Source organism: Pteropus vampyrus, unplaced genomic scaffold, assembly GCF_000151845.1.
Source record: "Pteropus vampyrus isolate Shadow unplaced genomic scaffold, Pvam_2.0 Scaffold139, whole genome shotgun sequence".
Lineage (NCBI taxonomy): Eukaryota > Metazoa > Chordata > Mammalia > Chiroptera > Pteropodidae > Pteropus > Pteropus vampyrus.
The window spans coordinates 2,062,634-2,073,669 of record NW_011888920.1 but is presented as its reverse complement, the minus strand read 5'-3'; the positions used below and the strand labels follow the sequence as shown (position 1 = coordinate 2,073,669).

At 32.4% G+C, this 11,036-nt stretch overlaps 1 pseudogene; it reads right to left on the bottom strand.

Moving 5' to 3' along the window:
• LOC105297476 overlaps positions 1-11,036 on the bottom strand; it is a 37,575-nt pseudogene that overhangs the window by 1,522 nt on the left and 25,017 nt on the right.

Sequence of the window (11,036 nt, the reverse complement as noted above, 5' to 3'; positions counted from 1 at the left end):
GAGGCTAGGCCACTCGGCCTCCTAATACTGGCCCTTCTTCATTGTGCAGTGGCTCTTGACCACCTGTCGCCTGGCCCTGTCTGCAAGTCAAGAAGAAGATAAGGCCATCAAGCAGAGTGCTGCCACCAGGTACATCACTGAGGGGTGGAGGAAAGGGGAACCATAATATTGACTTCCAAGCAGGACTGGCACATCAACCCAAGGCTGTAGTCTCCCAAGTGCCGCCCACGCCTTTGTGGGCATGCAGGGAAGCCACTTAAAGACTGTTTCTCCTGTTTTCCCTTCACAGGTGTGGGAAATAGGTTGTTAGCACTCCCAGCAGAAATTTTCCTTTGTTCTGCATGTTTTCTCCTGGACTGGCTGTAGGGCTGATCAGCATCTTGCAGTCTCTGAATGTGGATTGATTTAACACTTTAGTTCTCTTGCCTCCTCCCTGTATTAAATTGATTCTTTTATCTTTATGAAAGTTTCCTCTTTGTCATTGGTAATATCTTATGTTCTATGATCTACTTTTTCTAATATTAATATAACTCCGGTTTTATTTTGATTTTTGTTTTCATAGAATATCTTTTAAAATCCTTTTATTTTTAACTTTTATGTGTCTTTACATTTAAAGTGGATTTCTTATAGGCAGCATATAGTAAGTATATGCTTTTTTTTTCCAATCTGACAATCTGTGCCTTTTAATTTAAATATTTAGACAATTGATATTCAATATAATTTTTGATCAGGTGGGTTTTAAATTACCCTTTTAAAATTTGTTCCTATTTCTCCTCACTTGTCCCCTTTTATCTTTTTTCCTGCATTTACACGAATTGCATATTTTTTATGATTATACTTTATCTCCTCCATTACCTTAAGAACTTTACTTTTTTTTATATTAGTTTAGTGTTTGTTTTGGATTTTTACAATATGCATCTTTAACTTATCACAATCTTTTTTCAAATAATATAATGTTTCACATATAATACAAGTACTTCATCCAGTGTATTTCAGATTCTTTATGCTATTGTGGTCATACATTTTGTTTCTGTTTATGTTATAAACTCTAAAATACATCATTATTATATTTGAATTAAATACTCAATTATTTTTAAAAGAATTTTAAAGAATAATGATAATAATATATCAGGTAGATTTTTGATTTTATCTATACCACTTTCAGCTCACTTCATTTCTTTGTGCAAAGCCAAATATCCTTATGGTATCATTTTCCTTCTGCCTAAAAAACTCTTTTAACACTTTTTTAGTGTAAGTTTGTTGGTGATGAGTTCTTTCAATGTTTGCTTTCAGAAAATGTCTTTATTTTGCCTTTTTTTTGAAAAACAATGACATTAAACTGTAAATAAATTTAGGAAAAGAGACATCATTAAAGTACTCTTTTTTTCTTACATAGAAACTCAGTATATATATTTATTCTAATACTATTTATTTTTGTAAGTTTTTAAAAATATGTACTTCAAAATTTTCTTGTCAAGTTTATTCTTATCTTTTTTTTATGTTTATGCTATGCTGTGAATGCAGTTATTCCTTAAATTATCTTTTAACTGGTTGTTGGCTTTAAGAAATCTACATTTTTAACATTTGTTTATCATGTGGCCACTTTTCTCAAGGACATGAGTGAGTCTGAGAATTGTATAAGTCTGATGTAGGTTGATGAAAATAGGAGAATTGACTCTCTTCATGAAACAAATCTACCGGAGGGCAGGATGGCAACTTCCATTTCTGGTTGGTGCATATCTTCGACCTCTGAATCAGAGGCAAGCAATAGCACTAACCATAAGTCTCCCTATTGGCTGGGTAGGACTGCACTTTGTGAATTAAAAAGACTGTATGCATGTGTCCCCCAAATAGTTCTTTATCTAGTTCTACAAACCATTTTTTTTACAAGATTTATATCAGAGTTTGCTATTTTCTTGCTTGAAAGACTTGGCTTTCCAAGTTGTGAATTTTTTTTTTCCTTTTTTTCAGTCTTCATGGGTATTTCAATGAAAATTAAGTAAGGCTAATTTAGAGGCTCTTAGTTAGATAACATTTTAAATAGGAAGTCTCAAAATACCTCATTAGAGCATCATTGAATCAAGGAGTAAAGTTTCAAAGAGAAAGAGAACACTATTTTTAGGAATTCCATTCAATTGACAGTAGAGTTTCTAATTCAAGTTAGTCTTTTTTTTTTTTTTTTTAGGTGCTATGCATTTCACTGTGCTAAACACATATTTTGTTTCTCTTGTTGATTTCTTAGCTTTCCATAAGAATAAAAAAACTTTCTGGCTTACCTCTTCAATAGCATTTCCCTGACCACTCAATCTAAAGAACTTTCATCTTTTATCACTCTACTTGTTGTTTTCATTATTGCATTAATTCATGTCCAACCTTATCTTGTACACTAATTCGTCTACTTACATTTATCATATCTCCTTTCACTAGAATGTATGCTCCATGAGAGCCAGACTTTGTCTATTTTATTCACTTTTGTATTGTTAGTGCCTAAAATAGTATTGGGCATATAGTGGGTATTCAATAAATGGTTTTCGAGTGAATAAACATATTATAAATTAATATAAATGTCATATATCCCATTAAAATACAGAGAAAACAACATTAATTTTGCCAGGAATATCAGGATGGAGAGAATATACTGAAAGACTTTGGAGGAAATGCATCTGAGCTGGACCCTGGAGAGTAATGGTAATTTATATGGTGAGAAAGAGTGGGAATGGTTAGATTGGGTTTCCAAGAAGATGAGCCGAAGGCAAGGATTGATGTACATGTGATTTATTAAAGGAGTATTCCTCAGGGAAAATCTATAAGGGAGTGAGAGAAACAGAATTAGGAAGGGAAAGTAGCTCATTAGGTATGTGGTCTTTCTTAAGTAAAGTCTATCCTTGACTCATTCATGGGGAACTCTATAGGGAAAGTCTCGAGGCATTTCTTGATGGACAAAGCAGTATCTGGAGAAGGCTCAGGTGTAAACCATTAGTTTCAGGCCCAGCAGCAACACCAGCTGGTAAAGGAAATCTGAGTAGAGTACCAGATATGTATACTGCAATAATGTTAGTTAAAGAACAACAGCAGGTGTGTTAGAAAAGAGGGAGTAGTCAAATATAATAATACTTGACTTTAAAAGGCAGTCTGGGATAACTAAAAATTAAAAATATGTAACTAGTCCTAATAAAAGTTAATTTATCTTTCTCTAAAATACTGCTACAATATGTGGCAACCCAAATTCAACAGTGCATGCACTAACTAAATCAATACAATACAATACAATACAATATAATGACATTTTATATTTAACGTAGCTGTTTTTTGTTTTTTTTTAAATCAATCATTTGTTTAGAATTCTAGGTGTCATGGATAGCCCAAGAGTTTCACTCCCCTGGCTTCTATTTTAATTGAATGATTTTCAAAAGCTGCTGTTCCAGAAGGCAGAAATCTTTTGAGAATCACCGAATACATCTCTAATCATAACGAATGCTACTCTCTTATGAGTTATAATGAATCGCTTAAAAATTACAACTGGAAATTTCCATAAGTTAATTTTTATTTAAAATTTTTCTCATAACTTCAAATCTAAAGAAATTTAATTTGGAGATTTAAAAATTATACCAAAAAGACCTAAAATTCATAATATTAATGAATAAAAAAAGATTTGGGAAATTGCTTTGGGCTACTTATTTGGATAGGTTGAGCCAAAAGGTAAGTATTGATATGAATTGAGAAGATAGAAACAAAATTTTGTTCATTTTTTCTTAAGAGGAAATGAACGTCCCTGAACCAGGGCCCCTACAAAGAAAATGCCAACCTTATGGTTCTAGCAGATTTCAGAGAAAAGATAAATTATTATTGTGTCATCATTGAAAGATGCTATCTCGTTAGACTGAATGAGGGAAGATAGTTTCACAGTCAAGAAATAGTTATCTCTCAAGATTTTTTTCATTTAAATTCTTTCTACAAGATGTTCTTATCTTCTGTGGGCCTAAAAACAGTGTAATATCTACACTGTTTTTATTTCAAAGGAATTTAATATTGAAACACTGGAGATAAAAAGTTGTGAAGTCCTAACTAAACTTCCAAATCTAAATCTGTCTGGGTTTTGGTTTTGCAGAAGTAAAACAGAGTATAAAACCTATCCAGGAGGGCCAGACACAGCAGCCATTACCATCTAAAAAATGACTCAAGTATTTAGATTTCTTTGTTTATGTGTGTATTTCTTTCTCTCCGCCTGCCATCCTTTACCTTCTTGGTTATTTGTATATTTTTCTTATATTAAATGTTATATTATTAACTTCTTCCATTTAAGTAAAAATTCTTAAGTATTACTTATATTGACATATAAATGCTAATCAAGTGCAGTATGATAATTAAGTACCTAGACATTGGATTTAAACTGTTCAATTCACAGCTTCACCATTCATTAGCTACATGACATTGGGGAAGTTATTTATGCCCCCACCTCCTTTCTGGCTCCATAAAATGAAGTAAATAATAGAACCAGTTGTGTGTGTGTGTGTGTCTGTGTGTGTGTGTGTGTGTGTGTGTGTGTGTAAATGAATTAACATTTACAAAGTGCAGTAAGGGAATTTCCTGTACTAGCATTGTAATTGACCCATTCCTGACTCTTGGAATCTTATAATTTTCTTTGCATTGATTATTTCAGTTATACTAGAGGGTATGGCATCATTAAATGTGTCAGACCTTAAGTAGGTGCTCAATAAATATTTGGTAAAGAAACGAACCCACATAAAAAATAACTAACCTGTTATTTATCTTGGGAAGCTATGAAAGCTAAGTAAGATCACATCTATCTAACTATAGAATTATTCATTCACAAATATTTTTATATCATTTTCACATGATTTCACAATCATAGTCATCACAATTCCTTGACAGTTATTGATTGAGAAGGAAATAATTAGAAGCAAGTCTGTAATCCATTTTTTTGCTTTCTGTGAGAGAGAGTATGTTGATACCCAAAGAGAAGGAAGGTAGGGAGGGAGGGAGAGTGAGAGGTAGGAAAGGAGAGGGAGAGAGGGAGAAAGATAGAGAGAAGGGGGAAGAGAGAGAGAGAATGTAGGGGGAAAGGGTAGGAGAGAGAGAGAGAACATTTTTCTCTTTGCAAACTGCCCCATGACTCCTAGTATCCTTGCCCTATACCTTTTTACACTTACTCTTATCTAGACCTCAGTCAGCTTGAAGAGGCCAGTACATTGACTTTTGCTTTACCAATGGATCTGGACAGTGTCCTCGAGAGAATACTTAACATTCTGTTCACTTTATTCACCCAGATAACACCTTAAAGCAAATTTCACATTTATATGTTGAGGTATTAGTTTTCACAGAATCAAAACTATTGAAGTTGAAGTAAGAAGTGTCTGATTAAATGGGAGACATATGGGGTTATACAGCAGAAGGACTTCTGAGCTCTATTCATATCAAAAACAAAATTGCTATCTTTTGCTACAACAATCGTGGCTTATTGTTCTAGGCTGAGAAGGCTGCGAGTTTGTGGCTTGGCACATTCTACAACAAACATTAAGAAAATGTATTCTATTTCTTTCTTTCTTGAACATGCAAGTGTGTGAAGTTTTGAATGTGTTTGTGTGTTTGTGTATGCTATGGGCTTGCACTCATAATCATGTGTACATTGACTGCTGTGCTTTGAGTTAACTCTTTTTCTTATTGGGATGATAAGATGTGAGATTTCAACCTGAGCATTAAAGAAACATGACGTAGATCATTTACTGACTTTGAAGAAAAAAAATGCAATGCACAAGAGTTCTACATTGGGCCTTGTGGTCAAATCACTCATTAATGTAAAAGGTTATTTTCTTTTTCATTATTTCCTACACATTTCTATTTCTTCTGGAAACCTGGCAAGTTGGAGAGCTGGCTGGGTCAGGGCAGAATTTAAATATTCTTACATCTCTGTATAAAACACCATCATATAATACTTTAATGGCATTTTACTCCAACTCTTCTAGCAAAAGTAACTTCTTAGAATTCTTTGAACATGGGCTTAGGGATGTTTTCTTGCCTCTTCTTTTCTCTTAAGGTAGCCCTGAAGTTCTATTTATATTATGAGCATTCCCTTAAGCTACTGATCTTGTCCAAATAAATTGTTACACAGAGTTATAGCAATGAATTTAAAGACAACAGGAAAGCACTGTCAAAAAAAAGTAAACAGCCTGGACAGGACAGTAGAGAAAAGGTTGCAACATATGGCATAACTATAGTGACTTATTTCTTCCCATGCAAAAAAAAAAAAAAAAAAGTGCGTCCAAAGTCAGAGTGTAAAGTTAACATTAAACCTTTGCAAGTGGTTAATATTTTAATTTTCCTCTACAACCTGAAGCTTGAAAAACAGAAATGTCAAGACTGACATTTTTTTCTGAATTACGATCAGGCAGGGATATACTTTTGTTACATTAGTAGAAAAAAAAAAAATCCAAGTATGGCTTTGGAATGATTTAAAACCAGATCAAGGAGAGAGTCCCCAGTGCATTTCACTAATAGCGATACAGCAGATTTTTTCATAAATCTCCTATGCTTCTGTTTGGCTTCTGTAGACAGACTAAATCTCCAGGATTTCATCTCAATGAAGGTTTAATTTGTCTCATTTCCACCTCTCAAAGAGAATTTCTGATGATTGTCTCAATTTTTTAAAACCTCTATTTTAGAATGATAGACCATATTTTCATTGACACTTACTGCTAAAAGAAACAGTGGGGAATTTTTAGTTGCCTATAATGTAAATTCAGCTTTAGAGATCTCTGAGGGTTGATGTCAAATACTGAAGGAGAAAACTCAGTAACTAAGGTTTGAAGGTAAAAGGAATCTTCAAAATTTGATGAGCATGTATACATAAGCAATGAAGAATTTGAACATAAAAAATAGAAAAGAAAGAGTTTAATCTAGTACATCTAAGAATGTTTCCACTGGGCAGCAGAAGTAAAAGGATGATCTTCACTGTCCTGCAGCCTGTGGGTTATTGTAGTTAATGAGAACTGTGAATAACAGAAGAATATCACTTTATAAACTGGAGCAGAACTGATTTTTATTTGAGTTCTTTCCTAGAAAGCCCTGGGATTTGGAGGTGAATTCCTACTGGTTACTATAAAAGCAATTTGCATAGTCATTGAAGAACTCTCTAAGGGGCAACTAAAATAAAATTAACACACTTCAGGTGAAAACATATAGGAGGATAACTATATAGTAACGTGGTGTGCGGTGCTTATTCAATTATCTACACAGAATTTAATTACGAGCTTTTTCTGAGGTAGAATTCAAACATATTAAAAAATATTTCTAAAATAACTTAAAAGTGACATTATTTTTCTTCATTAGCCAATCTATTTCACTTTCACTATAATTATCCATTACCATCTTTAGGCATTCAATGTTTATAAGCAAGTCTTTGACACACAGTGCCTTTGGTACTTAATCCCATACTACATCCATGAATAAAATGTGGTCGGCTATATGGTCTCTATTTTACACCTATGATTCAAACACTCATATAAGAACCAAAAAGGACAAAAAAAATCAATAGTAATCTGATTTTGAAAAAAAATCTGAATAGTTGATTTAGTCTATAAGCTTGAAATTCACTTTTATCTGGGCATAAGAGTAAATGCCTGGTAACCAGAATCTTTCTGAGATGACTTAAATGTGGATATGTTTTAATTAATGATAGATTTCACGGTACATGGAAATGCATGATTTCATAAGTTCTTAATGTCTCTTGTTATAATAATTGCCCGGACTTAAGAAAGCACCTGGAGTTTAGTCAAGATCTCATTATATGCACCTTCTCTAAAACCTCATTGCCTCCTTCCTTGTCTATTGATGTATTTGAAAGAAATCTAGTCTGAAAATTCAGGCAATTTCAACCACATTAATTTTGGGGGACTTTTGTTTATTCAAAATTAGGATCTAGAATAGGGAACTGAAAATTGATGAAATGAAAGGGCTAACATTTATTCTCATCTACTTCTCTGTATTTTTTTTACATGAAAATATTTATTCATGCTATTATGAGCACACCGAAGCCTATCATAATGATACCTAATGGTATATTCAGATTAGAAAAAAATGAGAAAAATAATCTTGATAGATTAGAAGTTTAACTCTTAATATTTAATGTATTTCTTTGTATATAACCATGCAATTGACCTTATTGTAGTAATATGATAGGTTTGACTTTGAAATTATTTTATGCTTGGAATTTATTGGACAATGACTTGATTTTTTGCCTCATGAATTTGAAGATCAATTTATATTTTCTCCTTGCCTCATGGATTTGAAAATCAGTTAATCTTTCCAGCCTTTTGTGATATAGCTTAACACCTGCCCTCAAACGAAACTAACTCACTTCAACGCAATCAGCCTTTCTGGTCTTCACCTCACCCACCTGTCAACTCCAAATAACTAATATAATGATGTAATTCATATAATTTTATTTCCATTTGATATAGCAACCTCTAAAAGTAAAATCTTTATTTTCCATATTGATATACAATCATTTTAAAATAGTCCTTGTCTAGGAGACGATGGTTGAAAAAATAAGGCTATTATATAAAATACAGTGGTTCTGTTCAGTTGTTAAGTCAGATGTAAAATGAAAGTAGTTTTTCCCCCAAATTTGATTAAACTCATCTGCAGGAAAGTCTTCCAAAGACCATATGGATGATATAGCAATGACAGTAAACCCAGCTTCTTATTAGTTAGTATTAGCTTGAAGAAAACAATATAAATGTACATGATCTGTATCACTATCTATCAGCCACTACTTTTATGAAAGGATAAAATAGTCACACTATTCAATCCAGAAACAACTAAGTGAGGAAAAAAATAGAATATATAGTTCTTGTTTATAGAGTTTTAGAAATACTAGACTTCTAAAGAAATCCTAAGGTTAAGGAACATTATGTTCAAATGAAAGTTATCTCTGAATGTGGTTCCTGAAGGAAAAGTGACAGCCAAATCTTTGTAAATAACCATGAAATGACTTTTTCTAGGCAGTTTTGCTTTTATACATACACAAATACATATAGGAAGCATACTCCTGACTTACTCTTCTGTTTTGTTAAGTCTTAGATTTGCACGAAGTGCGTGGTCAGTGTTCTGAATGTCTATTGACAGTTACTCTTAAAAAAAGGAATGTCATTCAGCACACTGAATTCTCACGCTGTATTAGCATTGTCATGTTATATTTCCTTCCCACTGTAACAGGATGATATTTAAGTTTCTTCTTTTCTGCACTCATATACTCACATGCTGTATTTGAAAGTTCCCTTGTGTGTCGAAAGTTGCAACTGTCTAAAAAAATATAAGGAAGCTGTGACTACAGTTAAAATATGGCCTTAAGAATTATGTCTGATCCTGTTAAATTTTATTTTATGAGTATCGGTTCTAAATTTTATATAAATTCTTTACACAATATATAATAATCTAGATTCTTTTGCTCAACATGTTTTTAAGATTCAATTATGTTGTTGCCTATATCCATGGTTAGTTCATTTTTATTATTTGTTTATTAATGCTATTATTATTTATTAATTAATTCATGCATATTCATTAATTCCATTATATAAATTTACTCCAACTTGCTTATCCATTAACCTGTTGATGGACATCCATTTGGTTGCTTCCAATTCTTGATGTTTAGGAATAACATTGCTGTGAGCATTCTTCTTTAAGTCTGTTTGTGGACATAGATTTTCATTTCTCTTGGGTGAATGCCGAGGGTTGACATTGATGAGTCATATGAGAAGCAGTTATTTACTCAGAAGTGGTTGTACACTTTTGCATTTCCATTAGTGATGTATTAGGGTTTCAGTTACTTTGCATCCTTATTAGCACTTGGAGCTGTCATTCTTTCTAAATTGAGAAATTCTGTTAGGGTTACAAGGGTATCTAATTAGGCTTTTATTTGTTTTTGTAAAGTTTAGTTGAATTTTTTTTACACTGGGCTGTTTTCTTAATTATTTAGTTACTTCCATATCCTAGTTTCAAGTCCTTGTCAGAGATGTATGCTGGAATGCTCTTGAGAATCTATAGCATGCCTTTTTATGCCCCTCAATGATATTTTTTGAAAAGTAGATTTTTAACTTTGCTAAAGTCTCATTTTATCTTTTACATTTCTCACTTTCTTTTAAAAAATATAACCTTAAAGCAGCATAATTCCATTTGCCCAACCTTCCTCTCTGCATTATTTTTCACATGTTTTCCATCCACATATATAGTAATCACCACCTACCACTGTTCTTATTTTTTCTTAAACAGTTATTATAAAGAAGTTACAAGAAGAAATCATGATTTTTAATTGTTTCTGAAGCTTTTTTTCCTTCTAGAAGCAGGGTCTAATTTGGTATCATTTTCCTTCAGGCTGAAGAATATCTTTCGGCACTTTTTGTGATAGAGCTTTCTTGGTGACAGATTCCTTTAGCTTTCATTTATCTGAAAATGTCTTGATTTTAACATTATTTTCTCTAAATTTTTCAAAAGTTTCACATTTATGTGTCTATATAAGATGTTTTGTTTGTTTGCATTCCTTCTGCGTGGGCTTCATAAGTTTCTTGAACCAGTAAATTGATTTTTTAAAACAAATTTAGGACCATTGTGCTATCTTTTTTTTTTTTTCTTTTTCTTTTTGTCTCATTCTTCTCCTTTAGGACATTTAATTGCACTTATATTTAATTCATTAAATATTTTCCTACAGGTTCCTGAGAGTCTGTTATTCTTGAATCCTATTCTGTCTCTTCCTCAGATCAGATAATTTCTATTTATCTGCTTTCTCTTTCACTGACACTTATTTTCTGACTGACATCTTCAAACTACTATCAAGTTAATTTAGAGAAAATTTCCTATTAATTGGGGAACTTTTTATAGTTTTTTAAAACTGATATTCCTAGTTTACTTATTTTAATATTTTGAATGTTTTCCTTTAGTTCTTTGAACTACATGCTTTTATTGGCTTTGTCTGCTAACTGCAACAGTATGTGATTTTGAGACTGATTTTTATTGAATGACTT